This window comes from Magnolia sinica, chromosome 1, assembly GCF_029962835.1.
Source record: "Magnolia sinica isolate HGM2019 chromosome 1, MsV1, whole genome shotgun sequence".
NCBI lineage: Eukaryota > Viridiplantae > Streptophyta > Magnoliopsida > Magnoliales > Magnoliaceae > Magnolia > Magnolia sinica.
The window spans coordinates 44,010,886-44,022,689 of record NC_080573.1 but is presented as its reverse complement, the minus strand read 5'-3'; the positions used below and the strand labels follow the sequence as shown (position 1 = coordinate 44,022,689).

Here is an 11,804-nt window from a genome sequence, read left to right as displayed (position 1 = left end):
TGGATTTAATTTACATTGTGATTGTCAGGAGGTCTTCGCATTATCCTCTAGATAAATGCGATGAGTACAAATCAATGGGTCAATTCCCTTGGGGTCCGCAATCGACCATCCAAGGGTTCCTTTGTGCTTAATGAGAGTAGAGATAAGCATACTCTCCTATTTTTGCTCAAGGTGGGAAGAAATCACCACCGGATATGTCTCATCTTGACCTAAATAGACATATTTTAAATCATAGAGTAAAGGTTTTAGATCAAGCTTCGGTGCCTTGAGGTTAGACGGTAGAGGCACTATATCAGTTTATGGTAATTCTTCAAATTATGCCCTCCACCGGTTAACTTCAAGTACCAATATGGTTTCTATCTCCCTATTCATATCATCATCTAAATCATGGGAGCGGGTTAGGCACGTCTCTAAAGGGTTAGAGGATAATGTCAAAAGTGTTCTATCTTCCGCAAAAGAATCAAACAGCTAAATATCGTGGGCATCATCAGCATCCTCTAACCATTTACCCATATTGAAAAAAATATTGAGCCCCAATATCATACTCCCAAAAGATAAATTTATCACTCTGTTCTTACAATTAATGATTGCATTTGATGTGGCAAAGAATGAGCGACTGAGAATGATAAGAATTTGAGTGCTTGTGTGCACGATGGGTTGAGTATCCGGGATGATAAAATCTACTAGGTAGTAGAATTTGTCAACCTGGACCAACACATCCTCAATTATCCTCTTGGTACACGAACTGAGTGATCGGGAAGTTTTAATGTGGTTCGGGTGGGTTTTAATTCACCTAGACTCAGTTGTTCGTAAACAGAGTATGGGATTAGATTTACGCTCACTCGTAAGTCAAGAAGTGCATGCTCAATCTAGTAATTCCCAATTACAGAAGCGATGGTTGGGCTACTAGGATCTTTATATCTCTGTGGCACATCTTGCTTTAGGATGACACTCACTTTTCCTGTTAAAAAATTTTCTTTTAAATATTTTGCCATCTTTTGGTCGTATACAAATATTTCAGAAATTTGGCATATGAATGTATTCGTTTAATGGCATCCAGTAGAGGTATGTTGACCTTCACTTATTTCAGCACCTCTAGAATATCCTAAGAGTTAGAGAGAGGTTTTGGTGTAATCAGCCGTTGAGGGAATGATGCGATTGGCTTGCCTTGAAGTTCCGATTCTAATTCATATGGAGTGCTACTAGGTCTATCAATTCCATCTATTTCTGGGTCCTTAGACTTTTCAGCCCTTAATGGAATAGATTTTTCAATGGTCTTCCCACTCCTAAGAATGGTGATAGATTTCTCTTGTTCCATCTGATTTGAAGAGCTTGGGTCACTGACCTCATATTGCAGTTTGGGATTGGGAAGATGTTGAGCTGGAAGAATCCCTTTCTCTCCAATTGTTAAGTGTGACTCTATCCTTTGAATAGAGGATGCAAGCGTTCCCAATGCTGATCTGATATCCTAGAATGCTTGTGCTAAATTCTTATTGAGTAGCTCTTGGTTTCGAATATGTTTTTGAACCAGGTCCTCCTGAGGTTTCCCTTGATTTAGAATTTGATTAGGGAATCCTTAAGGAGTAGTAGTTTATCTATTCCTCCAATTGAAGTTTGTATGATTTCTCCAACTAGGATTGTATGTATTTAAAGTGGATCTATTGAAAGGTCTTTGATAATTATTCATGGCATTAGATTGCTCATTTAGTATCTCTTGAAAATCAGGTATTGTTGGACAATTTTCAGTTGCATGAATGTTACAAGCACAAATACCAAAAATAATTTCCTTAGCCTTATCCTTCTTTAGTTCCATGACCTCGAATTTCCTTATGAGATTAGCCACTTTAGCATTTACATCATCATCTTCTTTTAGAAGATATATTCTGCCCCTCTCCTTTGATCAAGTAGGCTTAGAAGTGGTGCTAGATTTTGGGGAGATGTCCCATGATTGTGCATTTTTAGGAAATCTGTCCAAATAGTCCCATACATCGTCGACATATTTATTCATGAATTCCTCATTGCATATTATCTCGACCAATTGGCGCTTAGAAGATGTCAGTCCATCATAGAAGAAGTTTGTGATGCGCCACATTTCAAAACCGTGTTGTGGGCATGAACTGATAAGATCCTTAAACCGCTCCCAATATTGGAAGAATGTTTCATCTTCCTTTTGGACGAAGTTCATGATTGACTTCTTGAGAGTGTTCGTTTTATGGTATGGGAAGAATTTCTTTATAAACTTCATTGTCATGTCGTTCCATCTACCAATAGATTGAGGACGTACTGAATGCAACCACGTCTTAGCTTTTTCTTTCAAAGAGAATGGAAAGAGTTTCAGCTTGACCGTGTCCTTAGACACGTTCGGACAAATAAAGTGGCTATGATCTCATCCAAGTCTTTCAAGTGTAAATATGAATTTTCATATTTAAGTTCATGAAATTTTGGAAGGAGTTGGATCACCCCTGGCTTGATATCCATATGTCCCGTATTTTCTAAAAAAACTATGCATGAAGGTGTGCTCACCCCTGCCGGTTGTAAATAATCTCATAAAGTACGAGGTGAGGGTGCTTGATACACCTCATTCTCATCCTAAATTTCCTCAACTGGAGGTTGAGGTTTAATTGCAGGTTGATTGACCAATTAATTGGTAGCCATCACTTCAATTGACTCTAAGGATCTTAAGTGGTGTCTAATCCTGTGATAGATAAATAACCCCTCGACTAATTCTCCTTCACTCAAGAGACGTAGAGTGTCATCACGTACCCACTTGGGCATAAAACTCCCAACCCTCAATTTCAGAATCTAACCTAATCCTAAAACAAAAGGAAAAACTAAAGCAATAAGAGATTTAAAAAAGGAAAGAGAGAGAATTGGAAAGAAGTTACCAAATTGGAAGTTTCTATATTGAGCTCCTGTAAAACAAAAAAGCAAGTTAGTTTCTAAAAATAATTCAGAAAAAAACCCTAACCTAAAAATAGAAAGTAAATAAACCCTAATCTTAACTTAATTTCAAAACTAATTAATCTCAGAAAAACGTAACCGTTAGTCCCCAGCAACGGCGCCAAAAACTTGTTCACAACCCCAAGTGTAGGATCGCGATGTAGTAATAATCTCGGTAAGACTGAGGTCAAATCCACAGGGATTAATCTCGTGTGTATTTTGAAAGTAATTAAAATCAGAACTAGAAGAAGATCTAAACTTAAATTTGGAATATAAGGAAGTAATTGTGAGTAATTTAAGAAGAACTTGTAAATTCAAAGGTGGGAACTAGGGTTTCCAGGGATCCACTTGTAACGATTAGGATGTTTCCTTACTTGATTCAAGAGATCACAATTGGAATTGGAGTCCAATCCTATCCAATTGGAAGATATATCAATAAACTCATATCTGAACTTCTATTGACCTAATTCTCAACGGAAGAGAGTTGTGAAGATTGGAAGTGATCCCATCATCTAGTCATGCCTAAGAGACAATGGCAAACAACAGGATATATCGATCCCACAACCAAGCATAGAAGAATTGTGAAGGTTAGAAGAGATTTTATCACCCAACCATGCCCAAGGGACGATGGTAAACAACATAATTTACTAACTTCACAATCTTAGATTAGGAAAAGAAGATAATCAAAGCTATTGCAGATCTATTGTAATTTAAGTCACAACAAACCATTAAAAACTAAAAGTATTCCTTAAAATCAAACTAAAATTCAATGTAGTTTGATAAAACATGAATTAAAACAAAGTAAATATCCTAACACACTACAAGCTTCACACCTTAGCCTAGCTAAGAGGTTTAGCCAACCATAGGCATGATTGAACTAAAATCTCTTAAGAAAAGCATAAAAATAACTAAGGAAGAAGAAGAAAAACTCTTGGTAGCAGCTCTCCATGCTTTTGCTCCACTCCTCAAACCCTAGAAGATGCCTAGGAACATCCTAGGGACTCCTATTTATATTTGTGCAACTCCAACTTTCACACTGAGTTGGAAAAATTCAGAAACCACCTCAAATTTATGCAGTCCACCCAACATCTGCATTACCCTCTACTAATTGAGGACAGCCTTCAACTGGTCGAGAACAGTCCTCAATTGGTCAAGGATCACATGAAAGTAAAAGTTCATGTTGCTGGAGTTCGAATCGAAGTATCTTCGACTAGTTGAGGCAAAGCTTAGACTAGTCGAATGACATATATTTTTAGGGTTCTTTTTTTTTCACTTCAAGTCTTCGATTCTCTTCATTTCTCACTTAGTTTTCTTGGATCATTGACATGTGAATTTTTCATTTTTTTTGTTCTAAGATCCAACCTTTAGTTTGGTGATTCTCGAGCATTAAATCGATGTTTTAGCATTCTTTTCAATCCAAGCTCTTAAACTTACCTTGCAACACAAACATGTATAAAATATACCATTAAGCCTTATCATGTTCATAAAACTAAGATATAAATGGGAGAAAATATGCAATATTTAAGTCTCAACACCAAACCGAGTTGAGCTGGCCTCAGCTCGGCTCCGCTCGGTCACTAGGCACACCCAGCTCGAACTCAACTCAGCTCAGTGACCGAGCCAGCATCTCCAGCTCGGCTCGGCTCAGTCAACAATCGGACCAGTTCGAGTCGAGTTCAAGCAAGTTTCGAGCTTTCGAGCCGAGTTCGAGCTTGAGCTTTCGAGCTGTGTTCGAGTTCGTTTTTCGAGCCGAGTTTCGAGCTTTCAAGCCGTTTAGTTTTTGAATTTGAATTCGAGTTTAGTTTTCGAGATTATGCAATGTCGGAACTTGGAACTAGGAAGTCAAAAGTATCGAGTTAAAATTATAATTTTACTACATACATTTAATAACATAATAGAGCATAAAATAAAATATCAAATACAAACTGAAGACACTACTGTAGAGGAGATTCGTCTGCTGAGCTCGAGCTGCTATCCAAATCTTCATATACATACACGTGCACCTCTCCAGAATCAGAAGGTGGAAATAGCTTTTTATCGACTTCTTATATAGTTTGAATTAGATTTTTCAAACTTTCTTCGTGAGAAGATTTATACGTGGTTCCCAATGTCCTGTAAAATGCACCAAGACTAGAAAGAAACTTAGATAAATTCTTATTCTTCTTCTTTTTAGCTGTGCACCTTGAACCTGCTTCGACATCATGTTGTCTTGGAGGACATCGCTGATGTGTAGAAGCCTCTTCCATACTTGCACTTTAAGTCGAGTTGGAATTGTTTTTCTTCCAAAACCAATAATTGAGCTTCCTCCTCTGCCTTAGAAAGTTTGGACGGGGGAGTGGAAGCTTTTTTGTTTAAATCAATAAGTGCTTGGAAAAGAACTTGAACTTCCTTTGGGGCTTTAGGACACAGTTTTGCATCTCCACCCCGACATGATAAGTGTAATATGAGTTAATCAATTTTGTTAACAAACTTGGCTCCACACAAATGATACAAAATCTTCAACTTTCCAAACTTTGGATAAAGGACTAAGGAGCCATAGTCCTAAACATCGCTCGATGGTTCACTTGAAGACATATCTACATATTGTGTTGGAAAAATTAGTATTTTAGCAATAATGAAATACGACATAAAACAAAAGCAATTTATGGATGAAAAAAAAAGTCATTAATGTATTGCGCATATAGCATCCATTAACATAACATAAAAAATAAAAATAAAAATATAGAGTACTCATTATATCATTTTCAAGTTTCAATAAATTAACAAGAAATGTTAACCTAACTTTGTTCATGTTTCTGTTGTTTCCTCTATTACGGCTTGAAAGGCATTCTCCTCCTCTTCCTCATCAATATGAAAACCTCCCCAACTCGGACGCAACTAATCTTGTATACAAATTAATGCTTCCACTGTATATAGTGTAAGGGAGCTTCGAGTCTTGCTCACGACTCTACTCCCTATGCTAAAAGCAGATTCTGATGCCACTGTTGAAATAGGAATTGACAAAATATCTCGTGCCACCGTCAATAGTGTAAGGTATTTTCCTTCACTACCTCTCATTTTTCACTACTCCAAAATATCGAAGTCTGAATCCTACCGCATTACGACTGATTCTGTGAGATACAAGTCTAACTCTGTAACATCCCGATTTTTCACGGCCTGAGTTTGTACTCGTGCCCAAGGAAATCGGGTGTTAATAATATATAAACTGGATGCTTTAGAAAATCACACCATTTTTTTAAAATCGCATCTGAATACATTCATGAAGGTAACATTCATAAAAATAAAATCGACTGTATTGATTATGCCATTAGAGTAAAAGAGTTCAATAAATAATCAAAGCCTTCTTAATGGAAGCTTATTACATTATTGAGTTCGCAGCTGCAGTATAAAACTAAATCATAAAGTTATCTTCGTATTCTTTCAGTATAGTCTTCCATAGGGAGATGGCCTTCTAGATCTTCCATATATACATCACCTACATCATTTGTACGGTTAGAGAGGGTCAACGCCCTACTCATAGTGATAGTTATCCTTTAAGATTAGCAAAAATTCAAAAGATTCATAAAAGTAATGTAAGGGTTCTAATATGTCATGTACTCCACTGATACGAAGGTATCAACATGCGCAAACAACCTACATGATATGCATGCTTAGCAAAGCGTATACAACTCATCGTACATAGTGACCATTACAATATAGAATATGATTCATAAAAAACTCGGATCGCCCCCATCTCACACTACAGAGATTCACCGGCATGTCCGACGCTACCGTGGATTTACGTGAACACCTCAAGGCACACAACACATGAGTCGGATGAATTACATGACATGATTTATTCATGGAGCGACTATTTGTGACATTCAATCCTGGAAGTAATGTGACACTGCATTTGTAAATTACACATTGATTTGCGCACCACTACCCAAAGCCCATAGAATTATGTGACAACCAAGAGGGTCTTTATTCAGAGCGCATTACGTCCATGATAAAAATATTCGAATCACTAGTTTGATACATCTTAACACATCGCTTGCACTTATAGAGAATGGAAACTGAATCCTGGGGTCATGGAATATCAAGACACATGCTTAAGTCTTAAAGATAAATAACATAAGGCCAATATAATAAAGAGAAGAGTGATAGTGGTCAACTTAACAAAAATAAAAGTGACAATAGCCAACATAATGTAGAGAAGAGTAATAATGGTTAACTCAATAAAAGAAAAGTAGCAAAGGCTAACTCAACAAATAGACGAGTGGCAATGGCCAAGTCAATAATAAAGAGAGTGGTAATGACCAACTCAATAAAGATGAGAGTGGCAAGATCCAACTCAATAAATTGATAAAGGTAAGGGCAATGCTTGTATCCATCGCCCCCATATAAATTCATAAAGATCTCATATAATCAATATTATACTAAAATCCCAAAAGGCAGATAATTGATGGTAAAACATATAATTGCAGGGAGAATTCACGGTAACATGAAACATAGTATGTAAAAAGCAAGACAATAAGATATCAACTTAAATTACCATAAGCTTAAAGAAATAAACCCTCACCTTTGACATTGAAGTGCCTTTTCATCTTGTTAGAACCTAGTGCGTGCACTTTAAATTCAACTTCAACTTCAACCATAGATTACACTGATTATATGGTTAGGGCTTAATCCGGGTTTTCATCTTTAACTAATTATTATTGAAATCAAAACTTAATATAGACTTTCACGTAAATGGCTAACTTACCTTCATCAGCACCCGAGTCTTAGCCCAAAACAGGTTTGATCATATTCTTTCACTAAGTCAACTCGGTCATGACTCGATGTGGTGTAACATCACCACGCGAAATCTCTTGTTTCTTCTCTTTCTCTTTCTCTTTTCTTCTTCTCTTTCTCTCTCTCTCTTTCTTTCTTTTTCTTTTCTTTTCTTTCTTTCTTTCTTTTCTTTTCTTTTCTCTCTTTCTCTCTCTTTCTATTTCTTTCCTTCTTTCTTTTCTTGCTGATACGTCCAGCAGGGCTGGCCGTTGCTCTCTCTCTGTTGTTTGCGTTATTTTCTGGCAGGTGCTAAGGGCTTTTTATAGCCTACTGGATCTCTAGATCCTTCTTACGCAATTGGGTTTGCGTAACATGGTGTGCGTAAACAGCCACTCAATTCGTTGGTTGTGACGTGTATGCGTAAATTGCTTCGAGTCTTGCAATCCTTCTCTTCTTGGGATTGTTTTCTGCAGACCGACTGGGCCCACTGAGAGTCCGACAATCCGTTAATGGCTGGTTTGGATTTCTGATCAGACGACCCTGTTGGTGAAGGATTGATGCCTGCTTTAATGGTGGGTCGGACCCGATCTGCTTTCTTCAAGTTTGGACGTCTCTAAGTGGGTCGGATTGGCCAGGCGATGCTCCCTGGCCATCAGATCTGAGGTGAAAGTGGGGTTCGTGGATCCACAACGCAGAGGACTCATTTCGCAAGAAAACGTGGAACCCGGCAGAATTCTTGTAAATCGACAGATCTGTTGTGAAAGTCGGCGAGGATGTCCATCTATTGTGAAAGTCGGCGAGGATGTCTTTGTTCGGAGAGGGCGGAACTACCACGTTTTCTTGGTTAAGTGTGTAGGTTGATACGCAAAAGTGGTTGCCGTTGTTGCAGCATCTACATGATTTGGATGTCCCTGATCAGTGTGTGGATAGCATGGTTTTACTCGACCGAGCCCCTCAACATGATGGACGGTTCAAATCATCCTGACAGACGATCATGGTGGCCAACAACAGTTCCAAAAACGTACACAGTCTGTCCGTTGCGGTGGAAGAGGAGGAGAGAAATCTCTTCTTCGAATAAGAGTCGGGTCAAGCTCGTCTGAACGGATTTCCTGGTCTTGTGCAGCGTCGGCGCTGTGCACATGCGACACGTAGAGTGGGGTCCATTGTGATGTTTCATTGTGGAATCCGCTCCGTTCATCAATGTTGTAGAATCATGTTCTATTATAGGCTCAAATATGAAGTGGATTCAAGCCTTGGGTGGGTCACACATTGCAAGGACATGTGAGGGAGAGTTCTTCGTAAGAAGCTACTTTCGTAACAGATTCACTCTCCTTTATCTAGACGTAACTTGTATATGGGCTAAGTGGGGTCCACTATGATGCATGTTCGGGAAATCTATTCCACTCATCAGTTTAGTCGTGTCATGTTAGCCGTCTGGTCGTGTCATGTTGGCCCATAAGCCCAAGCATGAGGTAGATCTGAGCCTTAGATAAGTTTATCTTGAAATCTCTTCTAGCGGTTGCCAAAATGGAGTTGATCTAAATTAACAGTTCACACTTAATGATCAGGGCCCAAATTTGGATTAAATGTGTAGTCGATATAGGCAGACGATTGGACAAATCTTGGTGGTTGATTGATGGTGGGAAAAGGCTGGATATAAAATATCACCTTTTACGTCAAAATGAAGGAACTGGCTTCAAGGTTCAATGGTGTCGGATCATAGGTCGGGGTCCAAATTTTATATGATGTCATAGTCATGTAAGGCCAATGTGTAGTCCAAGTTTAATTTTCGATGGACAGGAGGAAGTGATTAGATCCGAAGATCTAGATTTATAAAGAGTTGATAAGCCTTAAAAGGATAACTTCGTGTCTAAGGAAAGGCTACTAAAGTGGAGTCTTCATATTTCACACTTGGTCTATATGATGGGTAATTTAAGTCGTTTGTATGAAGAGAAACATCCAACTATGACTATTCACGAGGTTTTTCTTCACTCAATGGACATCAAAATCAATGGTTAAAGGGTTGATCTGTCAATTGGGTCACTTTTACAATCATCTAAGGGCTGAAATTCGACATGTATGGTTAATTTATGATACATAGGAATGGTATAAAATTTCAAATTAAATGGATAGTGAGAACCATGTGATGTAGAATTTAGGGGTTTAGGTAGTGTCATTTTCGTAATTATTGTTAATCTAAGAGTTTTGTGAAATCTAACAGTTTTACATGGTTATATCCACATTTCCAAACAATTCTTACAAAAGAACTTACATCTAAATCATTATAGATAAGGAGTTATTCACCAATTCATTTAAGGGAAGGTACACACGTCAAATCATATGATAGATAGTCTAGTCTCAAAATCAACCGTCAGATTGACGGATCTATGAATGGAGATCATTCCCAACGGTTATATTCATGTCAGGGAATGGATGTAAGATTAGGATAGTTAAATTTGTATCGTACACATATATGTATTATATTACTTTTCATGGTAATACTCGAGAACTTTTAATACTCGGTTATTGAAATGTTCGGGGTGTTACAAACTCTGATTCTTTCATTTCAGTATTTGTATTTTCTTTGCTAAGAAAAATATGTAATCATCATCGAGCATAATATTAAAGCTTGTAGCAACATTCGATTTGTTAACACTTAGTGTGGATCTTGTAGTTGTGTACATATTGTACAATGCTTCGATTGTGTCACAAACCTTTGAGGATTCAGTTACTGCCTTTTCATTAAAATAAATCTTCATAAAGATGTACTTAACATAACTCATCTTGCACCGAGGATCAAAAATAACAGCTAAGGACATTAACAAATGACATTCACCCCAGTACTTATCGAACTTTATTTGTATACCACCTATCATTAGTTGCAGAAAAATGAACCTTCACTGACACCTTTCTTTAAGGCTTCTTTGATCTTCCACACAGCTGGAAGAAACATATTTGCTGTAATAAACTTATTGCCAGAAAATATCTTCGTACAGTCATAAAAAACTTTTAAAATTTTATGAACTTCTTTTGCTTTGCTCCAATCTTTTTCAGTAGGCAACCAAGCATACATTCTATCACGCACTACATATTCTGAAAATGTAAGTTCCGATTCCAGCGCCAAATCCAATATCTCAAAAGTCAAATTTCAATATGTGCATACATCTAATTTCAATGTTTTTTAAGACTTCATATTTAAACGTTGGACTATGTCATTCCATATACTCAATCTTGAAGGCAAGCCCCTTATATACTTTACACTCTCCCGCACATTCTCTATAGTTTGGTCAATTAATTTCAACCATTCTTTTACAATTAGGTTCAGAATATGTGCATGTAACATCCCGAATTTTCATGACTAGAGTTTATACACATGCTCAAGAAAACTGGGTATTAATGATATATAAATTAGATGCTTTTGAAAATCGAGCCTTTTTTTATCATTTGGATTACATCCAGATACATTCATGAAAGTAACATTCACAAGAATAAAATCAACTGAATCGATAATATTTCATCAGAGTAAAAAGAATAATCAAATGCCTTCTCAATGAGATCTAAATACATTTATCGAGTTCGCAGCGAAAGTATAAAACTAAATAGTAAAACTATTTTCGGATTCGTTCAGTATGGTCTTTTATAGGGAGATGGTCCTCAAGGTTTCAATCTGTACATCACATGCATCATTTGTACGGTTGGGAAAGGGTCAATGCCCTACTCATAGTAATGGTTATCCTTTAAAATTAATAGTAATTCAAGAGATTCATAAAAGTAACGTAAGGGTTCTGATATGTCTCGTACTCCACTAATAAATGAGATATCTGTATGCGCAAATAACCTATATGAGATACATGCCTAGCATAGTGTGTGCGGCTTATCATACGTAGTGATCATCACAATGTGGATTATAATTCATAGAAAATCTGACTCGACCTGCATCTCATAACTACGGATATTCGCCGGCATGGCCAACGCTAACGTGGATTTACGTAAACATCTCAAGGCAACACAACACATAGTTGGGAGATTTACATAATACGATGTGTTCATAGAGCGACTATTTGCGACATCTAATGCCGAAAAAGTGATGTAACACATATGACGATTCACCT

At 37.3% G+C, this 11,804-nt stretch overlaps 1 non-coding gene across 1 annotated transcript; it reads left to right on the top strand.

Annotated features, from left to right (window-relative positions):
- The first annotated feature begins 2,096 nt into the window (after nt 1–2,096).
- On the top strand, nt 2,097–2,203 carry LOC131222439 (small nucleolar RNA R71). The gene has a single exon (XR_009160045.1). It is a non-coding gene; the product is annotated as a small nucleolar RNA R71 (small nucleolar RNA).
- Nucleotides 2,204–11,804: the final 9,601 nt, after the last annotated feature.